Consider the following 16,231-nt stretch of genomic DNA (forward strand, 5'->3'; position numbering starts at 1 on the left):
CTGCAGTGCCAGCTCCAGCTCTGCAGGTAGTGGCTGTTGTGGCTGTTTGTTCGGGGGGTCGTGGGACCCCAGTGGAGGACCTTGCTGGGCTTCATGCTACTGTTTGTATTCATTCTCTCCTCGGTGCCGCATGTCATGGTCCCTTCTTGTGTCATGAATACCACACCCGGCTCTTCCTGCACTTTTCATTTTTTTTTCTCTATTTTTCCTTGTCTTTCAATGTATGTATAGGTATTCATTAAAAATAATGTGAAAGACTGAGTAAAATAGATAACTATATGTATATATTCCCCCTTAATCCCCCAAGAATTTAATAATCTAAAATCCTGTTTATTTGCTGCATCCAGACCTTTTCTACCAGCAAACTGCTCTGCTGGACTCTCAGCCAGCAGCACATGGCAAATGAATGAGAGGGGTGTGAAACAGGGAACAGCGTGTTTGTCTCAAAGCATGAAAGAAAGTGCTACTAGAGCAGAAACGGTGCCGTATTACCCTCTGCCATTCTTGTTCCCAAGAAAAGTGCTTCAGAGGGAGCCCGGGGGGCCCTGCAACCCAGCCATTCCCCATATCCGAGCAATCAGCATGATTGAAAATGGTCCATGGTGCAAGGGGTAAAACCCTCTGACCTGATGTACTGCTGTGAAGGTTTTGCTTCCTTGCTGGGGAAGGAAAACCAGGAAAGAAATGGCAATGAAAGAAAGGCAGAAAAGAAACGCAAATAATCTGCTTTCTTTCTGAGAGGGGAAGGACCCATGGGACATTCAGTGGGGTTTGTTGGATGAGATGCCACCTCCATGTCTCAGCGTAGCTCACTTGTCCTGCGAGCATGGCTGCGGTCCTGGGGAGATCACAAGCCATGGGCACAGCATGCTGGTGCAGCCTTTGCTGTTCCCACCCCTCCCCAGAGGCAGAAGTTTCTTTTCCTGGTTTTCTTTGTGCCACTGCTGATAGCAGCATTTGCCCAGGCAGAAATTGTTCTTACAAGAATTACGTTCCTTTTCTAAAATTGCCTCCACTGCTGATTGCTTAAAAAGAAATCGAATGGCTGCCATGCCAGCTCTTAAATGAGTGCTGCTCAGAGAGCAACTCAAGAGCTCTCCAGAGAAGTAGCAAATAAAAAGTCTCTTCTGTTTCTGGATACCTAATCGGCTCTAAAGGAGGGCAGCGAGCCAGCAGGCATGGGGGGAGCCGTGTCCCCCGGTATGGTGCCGAGGACTAGGCAGGCTGGCTGTGCTGCGCGGCTTGCTCAGATCGAGAGCTGGGTTGCTCTTTTTCCCTCCATGTCTTTGCTTTCCTTTTGATTTCAAAAACTATGTTTGGAGCCAGAGCGGCAAATTGGAGGCCAGTTGTGTGAAGACACTGTGGGGAGAGACCTGGACCAGAGTAAAGCCTGTGAGCTCGGATGCGTCTGTGGAATTGAAGCCTGCAGAGGAGGGGGGCAAATAAGTGCTTTGGGGTGGGAAAAAGGCTGCTCCTTCCCGCCTTTGGCTGCCAGAGGGATGCTGGGGGTTGAGAGCTACTGAAAAGCAAAGAGTTTTTCTGGCAGAGGGATGCGAGCCTCCTGGCTACACCCCGCTGTGATGACTATTTGGCACCCAAACAAAGTATTTCTGTGCTGAGACCCTCTCCCAAAGGTCTGTTTGAGGGGAGAAAAATAAAGAGAAGGAGAAGAAAAACAGCCAGCAGAAATCCGTTAGAAAGAGCAGCTCTTGGTTAATGCTGCACTGCAAGCTTTGAAAACCAATGTTGGCAATTGCAAGGTGCTGCACAAGAAGAAGAAGAATTTGAATTGCAGGCGCAGAGCTCCAGATTATTTGCAGACACCTGGGCTACGCTGCCAGCAGCTGGGTGAAAAACCACGTCTCAAAGTGCAGAAGTAGAAATGTCATAGTGTGAATCAAGGGACAGGTGACAGCCCTCAAAATGTTATGGTGACACAGTTAAATAGCATGCCCAAAGCTTAAGGGTGCCTCGGGAGAGGTTCCTGCTCCCATCTTTTGGTGAACAACCTCAGAGCAAACAGCTGTGTCTTCTAGGTGGAGATTTCTGGCTTGACTCTATGTAACCCTTCACTTTCCCCAGTTTTCTCCAGCTCTGAGCTTTCCCGGCCTGATCACCTCAGCACTGGTGCAGGGATGCTGATTCATGGGGACACCTTGATGGTGAGGGGCAGGGAGCTGCAGGTGCCTGGATCTGAGCCACCAGAGAAGGGCTGAAGCTCTGAAGGGCTCAGACTCCTTCCTATGGTCCATGTGGGGATATCTGAGCCTCCTCGGACCATGGACATCCCTTCCCTGTGTCAGCCTTGTCACATTGTGAAAACCATGTGTTTGCATTCAAATACCATTAGTGGCCAAGATAATCCCTTTGTGGCTGATCATCCTCAATTTTCTCTCTTGCCCAAAGTTGCTTTTTGAAGTCTCTCTTCTCTTCTCTTAGGAGCTCAGCTCTATCTTCCACCCCAAGCGCCGTGCTGGGGAGGAGGCATCCCTGATCTCTGAGGGCTCTCCTCTGGGTTTAGTGAGGTCTGAAGTTATTGTCAGGCTGCAGAAAAGTTTGGTTGGCCCATACTAGTTTGATTTCAGCGGAGGTGTTGGCAACAAAGGCTCCAAAGGGCCCATTTGTCTGCAGCGATGCATTTGAATGTTTCTTTTCCGCATCCATTGAGATTGGAATATGATTTTATGGTAAGGGGGTAGAATTTGCAAATTGAATTTTTCACTTTGGATCCATCAGATTACAGGAAATGGAAGCAAAAAGTAATTAAAAAAACCAGGAATAAAATGGGTGTTTGCAAACCCGATGCTTATTAAACATTATTTTCTATTCCCAGGAAACAGCATGTTGGCTTTATTATCATCCAAATAGACTATGTTGTCTATATGGCTAAATAATGACAAATGTACCTCCATTGCTCATCTCCAAACAATTTTTAATTTCTGCTGAGAAGAAGTTGCCTGCTATTCAGGACTAAGATTTCAGAGAACACTGATTTTTCAGCAGAATATTAGGAAGTGTTGAAGACTGAGTGGGTGCCACCAGTCTGAAGCTGATGTTATTTATACCCTTCATGTCTGGTACAAGTGATAAATCTGCAAAGACAGTGAGGATCATATCCTGCAGCCCATAATGGTAAGGGCATTCCTTACCCATAAATTGAAAACTAATGTTTATTTCTCTTTAATTAAATACTCCATTAGGCAAAGACTGTGTTAAAATATTTAAAAATAAGTAATGTAATCAATATACCAACTGTGCCATTGCAAAAATATTTCATATGCACTAAGTGCCAGGTTTCCTCTGTTTGCTGAATTATGAGTTCTTTGAAATGGATAGGGGGAACGTTGTGAGTTGAGATGATCTGTAAATGCAAAAGTAGTATTTTTTTCCTGACTCTCATGAGGGCACTTCAGCAAGCTGGTGTCTTGATAATGCCCAGTATATTAATTGATTCATTTTTTTAATGATATGCAACATTTCTCCTGAACTCTTCCTCTACTTCTCAAATATGCATGTATGTTTATATATATATATATGTATAAAATTATTATCAAAAGCAGTGGATTTTGTGCTCCCCTCAGGCTTACTCTTCATGTTGATTAATTTGTTTGTTTGTTTGTTTTGGCCATTCGTGCTCAGGCTAGAACCGATGGGACCAGTGGAGAGGGTGTTGTTGCAGTGAAAGGTTTCCTATCAAGTGAGCCCTGGGTGAGATGGGTGAATGCTGGCAGAGCCCAGCTGCTCCCTGCTCCCTTTCTGCACTGCGCACAGTGAGGACTGGCTCCTGTTCCTGCTCCTGTGTGGCCACTGATGTCCACCCAGGCAGAAGAGGCTTCACATCTTGAGACACCAGATCCTTTCCCAAATGTGCCCCAAGTGGGAAGGGAGGGAGGAGGAATGTGGAAGTAACCAGGCAGAGGAGTTCAGAGATTTTTTGTTCTTCGATCCTTTATGGAACCAGGATAACTCAGGTTTTAAAACACTCAGGAAATAAATGCTTTCTTTCCAATAAAATAAATATTCTGCAGTCACTCCACTCCCGTACTGGTACCTGGAGGAGCTCAACCAGAAGCATAATGTGTCTGATTTAGTGTCCACATGTTCTCAGCAGGTACTTTCTCACCCCTGTTATTGCCTTGCATGGTGTCAGTTGTACGGAGGTAATCAAGGTGAATTTTTGCAGCTGCTTTCTTTCCCCAGAAAAATATTCCTAGTGGCATGATAGAAAAAAGTCCTTTGTGAAGATAGTCTATCAGTTGGATTAGTTTACATGTGCTTTTAATGCCAAGAACCTCAGACTGCTTAAAAATAATAAAAATGAAATGTCAAGCAAATAAAAGTTAATTAAATGCACAATGAAGGAGGCTTAATTTTAGTCCTAAAAGGAGCTGAGGATTTTGCAGAACATATCTGCAAAGGTAGCAAAATCCCTGACTGCAAGGTGTAAAACATCCCCCACTCCCTGGCAAGAAATGAGGATGGCACTTGAAGAGCATCCGTACTCCAGACACCACCAGATGTGGAGAAGATTATTTGCTAGGGGTTTGGGGAAATAAGAAGACAGTGAACTAACAGAAAAAGTCCATGAATTGTTGTATATGATTAATATACTTGAAAATCATTGCACAGAAAGAGCTCTGAGTTATTCCAAGCCTAATGCAACATGAGATTTAAAGGTCAGCTCCTTTTCCCGTTGAAGTAGATGGAGGCGTGTGTTTCGCAGGAAGCTAGACTGAGCTCCAGGCTCTTCTCAGCACACTTGTTCCAGCATTTCAGACACGCTGAGGCAATGGGGAAAGCCAGAAGAGCAAGTGAGACAAGGCAGCAAATACTGCACATGACTGGAGGCTGCGGCATGGACAGACACCTACGGGAGTCTGCTGCAGCAAGTGTTTTCCTGACTTGGGCACAACAGCGAAGCTTTTCATAGGAACGCTCATTTCCCTTGCTGAGACTCTTAACAAAGGTAATAAAAGGGTAATAAAATGCTTCTCCATTACCATAACTCAATCAAGGAGGCAGACAACGGGTGTGTGCTCTGGTCCAGGCAGTGCTCCCTTACGAGCAGCCTCCCCGGGGCCACAGGGTCCTGGTGCAGAGCAGGGCTGCGGGCAGAGGTGCCGTCCATCTGTGACTGTACCTGACCCTCCAGGACCACAGACAGGACAGGGAGCATTTCTTTTTAAGTAAGAAAAATAGTACAAAAGCCCACAGCGCAAGGACTGCCAAACCAAAATTAAGCGATGCCAAAGCAAAATTACAGTGGTGAGCGAGGCTCCTCTGATGGGCAGCCTCCTGCCCCGGCCAGGAACCCAAGCCTGCTTAAATGTCTCCACCCTGTAGTCTTACGCTTGAGGCTTATTGCTCTATAGCCAAAATAAAGATGCCAGGACTTGTGCTACTTCAGGTAGCCCAAATGCCAGGAAGAGGGAGGGAGAAGAGGGTTTTGTTTCCAATTTTGTTTATGTTAAAGGGCTGGATGCTACATTTCCTGATTAATTTTAAAAAGATGTAAGTTAACAACAGAAGATATGAGACCGGCTGTATTTAATCATGGAGTCTAGGTGGCTTTCCTCACCCTTGACCCATCACCGATGTTGTGCATTAGGATTATGTGTGCTGTGGAATGTGCTGAATTTCCTAATGGATGGGATAACATCATTTCAAATCCCAGGGAGTGATAAGATGCCCAAAATGTCAGAGCTTCAGACTGATGGGCTTCTCTCAGGCTCTTTTCTTTAGTCTTCCTCTGTATCCTGGCTGCTTTTTCTTAGCTCCATCTAGGAACCATTTATACCAAGTAGTTGATATTTTGGTAAACCCTTCACATTTAATCTTTAACAATAAAACAGCTTTGTTAATCACTGTAACAGATTAAATTAAATGCTCCCTCTCTGAGTTGACCTAGTTTGGAGGTTAAAATTATGCAACCTAAATGAAAAAAAATGTGGGGAAAAAAACACGCTCTCTCATCCTATTTGTATTATTTTGCAATATGAAAGGAGGAGAAAATCAGCATCATCAAGAAAGTAGACTTCATCTCGACAGGCAACTTTGTTTTGAAATGTAATTATAGGACCAGATTAGCAGCATGGAAGACCCCTAAGGAAGATCATTTGTGGCTGTGCTGCGACTGCAGGATGTGTGGCCTCTGGAAGCACTGCTCTCCAGTTTGTGACTCCAAAGTGTCACCTCTCACTCAGCTTTAAGTGGGGCAAGGGCTGGAATTAGAGGCAGGCTGGGAAACTGTTTATCGAAAACCCAGGCTTGATGCTACTGTGTTGCTTCTGCAGCCCCCGACCTGAGTGCAAGCTGTCAGCATCGAACTGTATAGATCTGCTGGTACTGTCAAAGACATGGAGATAGAAACTGCCTTGGCCATCCTCAGCATGGGGTGGGATGGGATGGGGTGGGGTGGGTGGTTGCCTTTTCTCTTCAGAGGCAGAAGAGACAATGCCTTGCTTGCCCTGCTCCAACTGTTTAAGTCCTGTGGACTCCTGCCGGATTGCACATGACAACATGCAGAAGGAGCAGAAATGCATGTGAAATGTCCTCTTCTAATGTGGACAGAGCAGCTTGGCCCTGGGGTGATCCTTGGTGGGTCTGTGAGGTTGGTAGCATGATCCCTGTGGCACAGCTGTGAATATACAGATAAAGCAGGTTAAATCTGATCTGTGGTCTGATGTGATGATGCTTCTGCTGTTGAATCTTATCCCTCTTGTGGTCTCAGCACTGGTCTGAGATGCAAGGACCTCACAGCCCTGGTCACAGCACTGTGCTGAAGGTAAACCATCTCTGTCTCAAACACCTCCTCTGTTGGATGTCTGCATCCTCGGAGCACGGGAGAAGGAGCGGGGAGAAAGAAGGGGATAATAATGCAATGACTTTTTTTTTTTTCAGTTTTCTTTATCAATACTTACAAAAGAAGTAGATCTTGTTACTCTGTTGATGATCTTGTAGTGCAGTGCAAAGAAAAACAGCCAAAACATTGCTGTTAGATGCACAATGTATTAAATGCATGAAGACATGAGAGTACAGGTCCTTTGCTGGGTAGGGGCAGACAGCCAGGAAATACAGTGATATATCAAACCTTTTTTTTGTGGAGGAGCTGTGGGATTACCTGTACATCTTTATACGATCACTCTGGCTTAAAAAAAAGGGAGCTCTTTGCTAGGCTTTCCCACCAGTGATCGATCGCGTGGGCTCACGGCGAGAAGGGTTGTTCAGCAGGAACATGCAATAAGCCAGAGGCAGTGCTGCAGAGAGCTGCTGTACCTGCTATGCTCTCCTCGCTGGGACAGTCCTTTCTGTGTCCCCTGACCACTCACAGCTCCATCTCTCAGCAGGACAGCTTGCAAGGACCTGCACAGAGGTGCCAGTCAGCCCAAGGTGTGCAGGGGATGGCATTGATTTATTAAATGCCTTTCCTAATTGTATGCTATTAGAGGAGTTTTAACCAATCCTGGAAAAGGGCATTTGTTTGGCTCTTGAAGTCATAAAAATTAAGTGACATTGAATTACTGCTTTGCTCCTTTCATTTCTAAAAAGGGGTCTATGAACATGTTTGCATTTAGTTTCCCCACGTGAGATGCATGTCTACCCTCTGTTTTGTCTTGCAGGACTGGTAACCAGAGTCTTTCCTGATGCTGCCTCTGGCCCCAGTATCTCCAGTGACTATGCAAAGTGCTGAATGCCGCCTGCTCCTTTCAGATTTATCAGTACAATTTGGATATGGTTAATATTTGTGCCTCACTGACATAAAACTTGATTATTATTGGCCTTTATTAACTTTTTTTGTGAAGGTCGTTACATTGTTTTATGGAGGTGTTTAAAATGTGCAGAACTTGATGTAGATGCTTTGATTGCATGTATAAAACTTGTAGGAGATACTGTAATAAAGCTTATTGAGCAGCTAGTAAATGTCCTCCTGTTCAGAAGGAACTGGATGTGCTTCATGTATCCTGATGAGTGATTCATCGGCTTTAAGGGACAATTTTCCATTAATCAGGGTGTATCTCAACCGCAACCTGCCCTGTGTGCTTGTGTGGGTTAGTAAAGGAGCAAGTGTCATTTCCTTGTGAGCCTGGGTCTGCTGCCAGCCGTGCTGGGAACCTTCCACCACTGCCTCTTGTCAGTGATGATCTCTTCTGTTATACAGTATGTAATTCTTCAAATTTTCTCTTTTAACAAGCAAGCAAACATAAAAAGTGTCAAAAATTTAGTACTGAAGAGAAAACACTTTTATTTTACTTGATGGCTGAATATTATTGTTTCAAAAAGGCAAAAAAAGATGACTTCTTGTGCTTGTTGGAATAAGAACACAATTCAGAAAGGCATGAAGCAATATGGGGGAAAATTTTTATGCCAGATGCAATACATCTATCCAAACAGGCCTTTGTGTTTGGCTGGATGTGATCTCTTATGGCTGCTGAGGGTGTAAGATGAGGAAGAACTGGGACTAGACAAGGTTAAACAGTCTTTCAATCCTCCCCTGGTACTGAGCTCGAAAATATCCTGAATGATCCATAATTTATGTTCCATATATAGAGGTTCCTAGTGACTTATTTCCAGTTTGCGTGTTCTGAACTAGTGTCAGCAATGAATGTTGTGCAATTAATTCACTTATCAATCACGTTTAGTAAATGGAGATTGTCTGATCTGAATAACAGAGAGAAAAATTAGGCAGATTAATGCCTTTTCTCAACTGAAGCAAAAGTAGTGATCAGAGCTGGCTGAATGAACCACAAAATGAATTGCCATCATTTCTGCAGACAGAAGTGGTTTCTGTTGTGTTTGGGGTCGTGTTATTCAATGTCCACGAAGCAGTCAGGCATGTTGGCAAAGCCGGGACATTTCAGAACATCAGCCCATGTGGTAATTCATGCCAGCCTGCCAACATCCATTTTTTATTGGCCTTCGTTATTTCAGAAGAGGAGGCATGGCTTGGTGTTTTCATCCCTCTCCCTGTCAGTGCCCAGCCATTATGGGAGAAACTGATGATGGAGCCAAGGGGTTTAATTCACAGATCACAGGCGTGCAGCAGAGAAACCTCCCTCCCACAGGGAGAGCCTCCACCTGCCTCCCAGCCAGGGACCCAAGCCCCAGCGCTCCCGGGGTGGGCACCTTCCATGTGCTCTGGCCCTGGGCACAGGGTAGCAGGAGGGGACCAGGCACGCTCTGCATTGACAGTGCTGTATCCGAAATTGTGGGCTCCAACAGGAAGGTGTTTGCTGGGCAAATTGAGCCAGGCGTGGTCCTAGAAATGGGCATTGCTGGAGGTAGCAGCGATGCCAGGAGCCGGGCAGAGCATGCCTTACATTGCATCCTGCTGCTTACAGGAAGGGGCTGTCACACCACTGGACCATCCGGGTGTCCTGCTTCTGAGGAAGGGGCTAAAGACCTGGGGTAGGAGTGGAAAGCAGGAGGAAGAGTCGGAGTTTTGTGTTGCTGAGTATTTAGGAGATGCAAACTGAAGAACTTGAGTTCTTGGCGAGCTCAGAAAATGCATTCAACTAGGCCAGTGGGGTGCATGCTGCCCACTGGTTATCAACTCCCCACGGCACCTGGGGTGGGAACCAAAATTGGTGGAGAGACCTGAAAGGCCTGGTGTTGATTCAGCTGGGGCTCTGAACTGGTAATGACCTCCTGAATGCAACAGGGGAAAATAGTTCCATCCAGGAGAGTGAAAGCTGAAATGGGCAGACTCAGTGGCTTCCCTGCCATGGGCAATAGCGTTCAACCACTGCCCAAAAAACCCTATCACCTCTTGGGAGCGATGCAGAGGGGAGAGGAACAGCTGAGCTGATCCACTTGGCCATCGTCTCCTTTTTATTCCTGAATGAGCTCACTGCATTTAGAGCTCCCAAAAGCAAAAGCCTGCCCAGAGCCAAGCAGATTGTGGGAAAGCAGCTCCCTGCCAGTCGCCTGCCTGCACCCCAGCAGGCAGCAGCCCCGGCAGGCCATCGCTGCCTTGCTCCCGGGGAGATGCTCACAGTTGAGCTGCTCGTGGTGCCAAGTTTTGTCGTGTACTTTTGTGCAAGCAAGTTACCCACTGAGAACACAGAATTGCAGAGCTAATCTCTGTTCTTAATTTGCCATTAAAGTTTATTTTCAGCAAATTATTCATAAAATCCATAGCACAGCTGTTCCACATTAATCTCTTCCTTCTTACAAATTTTTCTTCGGCAAGAGGCAGTTTCTCTCTCTCTCTCTCTCGGTTTTTTGTTGTAGAGCCGTGTACAAGAGACAGGAGTCTGACTTGAGCACTTAGGGCAGGGAGGGAATCTATGGAGGTGGTTTTTACCCAGTGGGAATTTGCAGAGGAGGTGAGGAAGGGAAACCCATCACCTGAGACCTCTCTGCCACCCATGCCAGGGCAGGTCAGGGGGGTTTGCTGGAGCACAGGTACACCAGCCTGCTCTGAGGTTTGGGGAGAGAGGACTTGGTCCGAATTATCCTGCCAAGCTCATCGCTAACAGCTGTAAAGGCTGTGCATGGCCCATCTCATTTCCTTCTCTAATGACAAGAGAAGATGAATGCTGAACATTTCCTTAAAAATCAGATTAGTGCTGTGTTGGTCATGGCACCAGAGAGGGCTGCACTCTTGTTGGATAACAGTGTAAAGTTAGAAATTGACTTTTAACTTTTTAAAATCACCCTTTTGGGCAGCTAAAAAATCACTCACTCCCAGGCAGCACGGAAACTTTCTGCAATAGAGCTGTGCAGCCCCAGTGGCTTCCAACGGGGTATGCCCCTTGTCAGGGGGGATATTTTATAAGTAAGCCTTGTTTCTGTGCATTACAAAGCTCTGACAAAGACACAGCACAATGCTATAATACAGGTGTCAGGATTGCATTACCTGGACAACATTCCTCTACATTATAGACCTCAGTATCGCAAGCCCTAGCTATCAACATAGGTTAGGGGCTGGCTAACGGGAGGTGTTTAGCAGCCCTCGTCCCCAGTGCACACCTGCACAGAGACGGCAGGGCTCAGTTTTGCGTCATGCCACTGGTCTGGGAGAGCTTCACAATGTCACCAGCAGAAGGTTCATTATTTCTAGCAGTGAACAATTCAGAAGTGTTTTAAAGCAGTAATGCTCACTGATATTAATGCGTACCAATTGATAGCATGGTACAGCCTGTGGGTTAGGAGGGTTTTTGAATCTTTGTAATGAATTTTGGGTGAGCAGTTTTCTAGCTCTGGTGCAAATTCTTCCCTGGGAATACCATGATATTGCAATAGCTCATTGATGTTGTAGTCTTGAAAACAAGTTCTTTTTACATGGGTCCCTTAAACATTAAATAGGTGACTTGAATTAACTAATTACTATTATTGATTTTTGTTGTTTAATATTTGTATTAAATAATAATAATTTAAAATAATATGTAGTTAAATAATATTTATTATTTATTTTATTTTTTATTGAATTAACTGTTACTGAATATTATTAACTACTACTTGAATTAACTATTAACTGTTAACTATTAACACAAGACAAATCGATGCCTTTGAATAAACACAAAGCCTGATTTGTAATGCAAATTCACTTTGTCCAGGTACTTTTAAAGATATGGTTTGCAATTGCTGTCCCCTTTCTCAATCCAGTTACTCAGAAACATGTCTGCACTACTGTGATCTTTTTCAAAAAGTAATTTATTTTCCTGGCCAGTTCTATTTTCCCTTGTTAACAGGCTCTGAAATAGTCCAAAGCAGAAGGAGAATGGGCATTCAGTCAAAGCAAGGACTGCAGGAAATGTCAAATGTGTAAGCGGGTAAATGTTGCATATCTCAAGATAGAGAGTTTAACACAGACAAGAACTGGAAAATACCTACAGCATCATTTTTCCTACAAATTTAAGACTGAACTCTTCTGACCCATCCATTCTGTGTGCCATACTAATAGATGTAGCACTATATGGGCAGTATTGAAATTGAAGGGGGAATATATGTCTTATTAGAAAATGTATCTTGTTAGAAATTAGTTTATCCATTACGCTTTTTTTTAATCAACTGATCTTGAGCATTCAATTTACATTTACCCCATTCAGTAGCCTGAAAACCATCATGTATTTCAAAAGGGATATTTTCCTGTTCATTAAATTCCATTGGCGTCTAAGACGGAGGTGCCCCTGTGACATTCAACCAGAAATATGTTGTAGTGCTATTCAGAAACTAGACAGGCAGGACTGGGACTGGCAGCCACATACAGCCAATAACACTAAATTAGGACTAGTGTGGGAAAATACATCTGAGCAAATTTCAGGCCTGTGAGTTCAGTCTCCTCATAGGACCAAAACTCTCAAAAGGTCCTTGGTTGGGAAAAGGGAGGTGGGTTTTGATTTCTCTTGCATCATCCAGCTGGGAAGACACTGCGCTGTAAAGGTTAATTTTTTTTTCGTGCCTCCAAAAAAGATGCAAAAAGAAAAGAGAAAAGAAAGAGAAGCAGATCAAGATGTACTGGAGCAAGGTGGTGCCTTGAAAAGAGACATCAGAAGAGACATCATAAAAGGCATCATAAATGGAGGAAGGATTAAGTTAGGAGGATGTCATGTAAAAGAAGAGGAAAAAGCGATACTAGAGCAGGGAAACATCAGCGCAGGAAGGCAGAGATGTGGCCAATGTTTTGGGAGGAACCCCTAGCTTCACCCAAGTTTATGGGAATTTTTCTGTTGAATTCTATGGAGCTGACATTTCTGCCTTTTAGCTTGTGGTGCCATGTTTTGAATCATGAGCAAGATGTTTTTCTCCATCTAAGCATAACTTGCAGTAGTTAGTAATACACTTCCCATAACTGGAGGTTATGAAATAGTCTTTAATATATTTCTACCTAACCTTCAGTTCAAAGGTTTAATCTTTGCATCTGAACCACCCACTATTAGATTCACGTGCTCTAAGCAGACTTCATTACTCCCCATATAGGCGTGCATGAATATTCTACAGGAAGGGAAAAGCTCACCTGCTTATTACCATCTGGCTCTGTGTTTGATACGGAGCTGAGAAGCATGGTTGGTAAGCATAACCTGGGATAACAGTGCTCTGAATATTTTGTTATCTTAGATCTGTTCCAAAGATCAGAAAAAAAGAACAGATGTCAATTTTGTTAAAGTTAATGAAAAAATGTGGTTCAGGTACAGTTTTATGGAATACGTCTGCATATGTTACTCAAATAAAATGAATTATTTAATTAGAGGCAGTAAGAGAAGCTTAAAAAGACAGAAAGTCCGATTTGAGCCATTGCAAATGAAAGAAACTTCAAAAACTTAAAAAATGTTGCATTCTTCCTGCAGCTTTAGTTATGTTATATCTCAGTATTTTTTGATTCATCTTGTTATTCTGAAGCAAAGGGCCTAAAAGACTGTAAGCAAGGAGAGACCAGCTGGGGAAAACAGGGGGTCTCCAGAGTATTTGTAGGAAGGTGGATTCCTCTGACATCCAGGTTGTTGTGGAGAATTGGTTTCACTGAAAAGCAGTTAATCTGTAGGTTACACTGGCATTGCAGGGCTTTTGTTAGCTTGCCATGTGTCCCTGGTGAAATGCGCACTCTGGAGCAGTGACCCTGCTGAAAGCGGTGGACTTTAGGGTGGAGAGGAACAGTTTGTGTTGGGTGCGCTCGTCTGGATAACCCCAGAAAGACCGGAGTTCATACTACACCCAATGCTGAGGTTTCTCTTATGGCTGCTCTTTGGTCTCCTACATGTCATTCACATTTCCAAAAATACTGGGTCCCTGGTCATGCTGCCAGATCCGTAAGCAGGTTTACTGAGATTAACAATACATGGCAAATTAAATTTTCTTGCTGAAACTGCAAGGTCCAGTACAGCACAGGCAGTATGAGCAGAAACCCCTCTATAGTTTCAGAAGTCCCCGTGAACCTGCAGCACTGATGTTACACCCAGCTGCCACACAGCCTGGCAGGCATGCTGAGATGAGGTGCAATCCCTGGTTCATCTAAAGATGCTGCAAGCACCTTATGCAATATGATGTCTGGAGGCATATTTTCTTTGGAAAATACCCGTTCCCTGAAAAACAGTATTTTCCCCTAAATTGCAAATAGCCTGGGACAGGCAATTGCACAAGGTCTGGGAGAACTGCTTTATCACCCCACTACAGCTGACTTAGACCAGAGGTTTGTGTGGGTGCAGCATCCCAAATTGCTGCCCCAAGTCATGAAGCTTTGGGCTGCTCTGGGGAGACTTTGTGGGTTTTGTGAAAACATCTCCTGAAAGCATTTTTGTTTCATCTTGGTGAGGAATGGGAAATCTTTGAAATCTCAGAAGATGCTCAGATTAAATCATACCCCACTGAGGGTAATAGGAACTGCCCTATAGGATCTTATCAAGCAGCACAGCAAGAATATACCCTTTCTTTAGGCAAGTGGAGTCTTTCCTAAGCTGTCCTTTTCTGTAAGTCAGAGCAGAGCTGAATTTCTTCACGTAAAATGGAAGTAATTTCCTCTTGACACAAGTTTTTCCTGATGTAAGGGCTAATTGATAGCTTGCAGGGCACTTGTGTTTTCCAGGCTGTTGGTTTTGCTCTAAGCACAAATTTACTCAGTGATGAGAATATTTTGACAACTCTGCCTATCTGTGCTCAGGAACTGCAGTTTGGTGTGAATTTTCTGGGTGTGTTGACCCAGTTTTAAAGCCTAAAATGAGCATGCTCTAGATTAATATGGAAATACTGTAGTTGGCAAAATAAAACAAAGAAACAGGGTAAATAAGCAGAAGTACAGTACGTTCTGCGCAAGAACTTTCAGGAGAGGTTTTGCTTAGCTGGCAGCAGCGTGTTTTTGTCCTTACACTTTCTCCAGGAGGTAATTGTTAAAAAATGATGTGATTCAGCTTGCAGAAACATGTCATTCTGACCCACTTGCAAGTCCCCATGACCACATCTCTTCAGCAAATCCCTGCCTAGCTGTAAACAGACAAAAATGAACATGTCAAATCAAACAATTAGTTTCGAAGAGAAGGCACATGTTGCTGCATTTTTCCTTTGCCTTCCTGGATCTAATAAACGTCTCCTTTAGAATTCTCTCTCATTCATATTTGTGGTGTTTATTTTTATGTGCTTCTCTAAGCTTATTTTTAGGCAACTCATGGCTTATTCTTTAGGAATAAAGAAATCATTTCTGTTTCATGCATTGTTGTGTGAGCGGAGTGGGGAAGACTGCGCTTGTCTTCTTTAGATGATATGACAAATTAGCTTCTTCCAAACTATTATGCTCTGGGGACTATGATCGCAAGAACCATGAGAGAATGTTAGAATACATTACCAGAGCTCTGTGCAATACATACGTGTAGGTTTGTTGTGTACAGAGCAAGGTTTTAAGTAGAGATGTTAAAATCATTTTGCTACAAATTGTCCTAACAGTGTCTTTGTGCTGTCCACAGAGTCACAAAAAAATTTGCATGCTGCAAGATAGTTGATTTTGGTGCATGTTTTGAATGTGGAAAAGCATTTATACTGATTATACACAAAAATAGAAAAGAAGCTCTGTGCTTTTCTCTTTTATTTTTGTGATCCAAAATCGGGCTATAAATAAAAGTGCATTTGCTTAATAGAGAAGTATTATCACTTTGCTTCACCATTTCTCTCTTAGGTAAAATTAGCTGGGTTGCTAAGCCATCAAAATGCAGCTAAAAGGGTAACAACGACGAGCCCAGCTGTGTACCTTGTGCTCCCATGGAGCGGTTCCTTGTCCTTGGTTCTTCGCTACCTTTTGTCTCTTCTCATCAAGGAGCACACAAATTATGGTATTGCCATTAAATGTGAATTCACCATGGCCATTTTTTATTCCAGTAGCTGGTGGGAAGGTGACATGGATACCTGCTCACAGTTCCTCCCCAGAGGCTTTTTGACTGGGGCAGAATGAGGAATAATAACTAGATGGCCCTGTGGTACAACGGCAACCTATTACTGGTTGAAGCAGATAATTATGATGCTGAACACAGCTCAGAAAGTTAACAACTCGGCAACTAGTTTAATTTTAAAATAAAACCTCATCCACAGTATGTTCTGTATGCAGAGTAACTGTGCTATTTGCATTTGCTCAAGCCAAAATATCAAATTTGGATCAGATTTCCCTTGCATTGAGATAATAAGTGTGGGATTTCACATCTGGCCTTTCAGGCTGGGCTTGTTTTGATAAGACACCAGCAGCAATCTCACTTTTTGAATAAAGCCATCAGAAATTGCTTACCAGGGTTTTGCAGTGTGGTGAATAGCTTCT

Source organism: Ciconia boyciana, chromosome 12, assembly GCF_034638445.1.
Source record: "Ciconia boyciana chromosome 12, ASM3463844v1, whole genome shotgun sequence".
Classification (NCBI taxonomy): Eukaryota; Metazoa; Chordata; class Aves; order Ciconiiformes; family Ciconiidae; genus Ciconia; species Ciconia boyciana.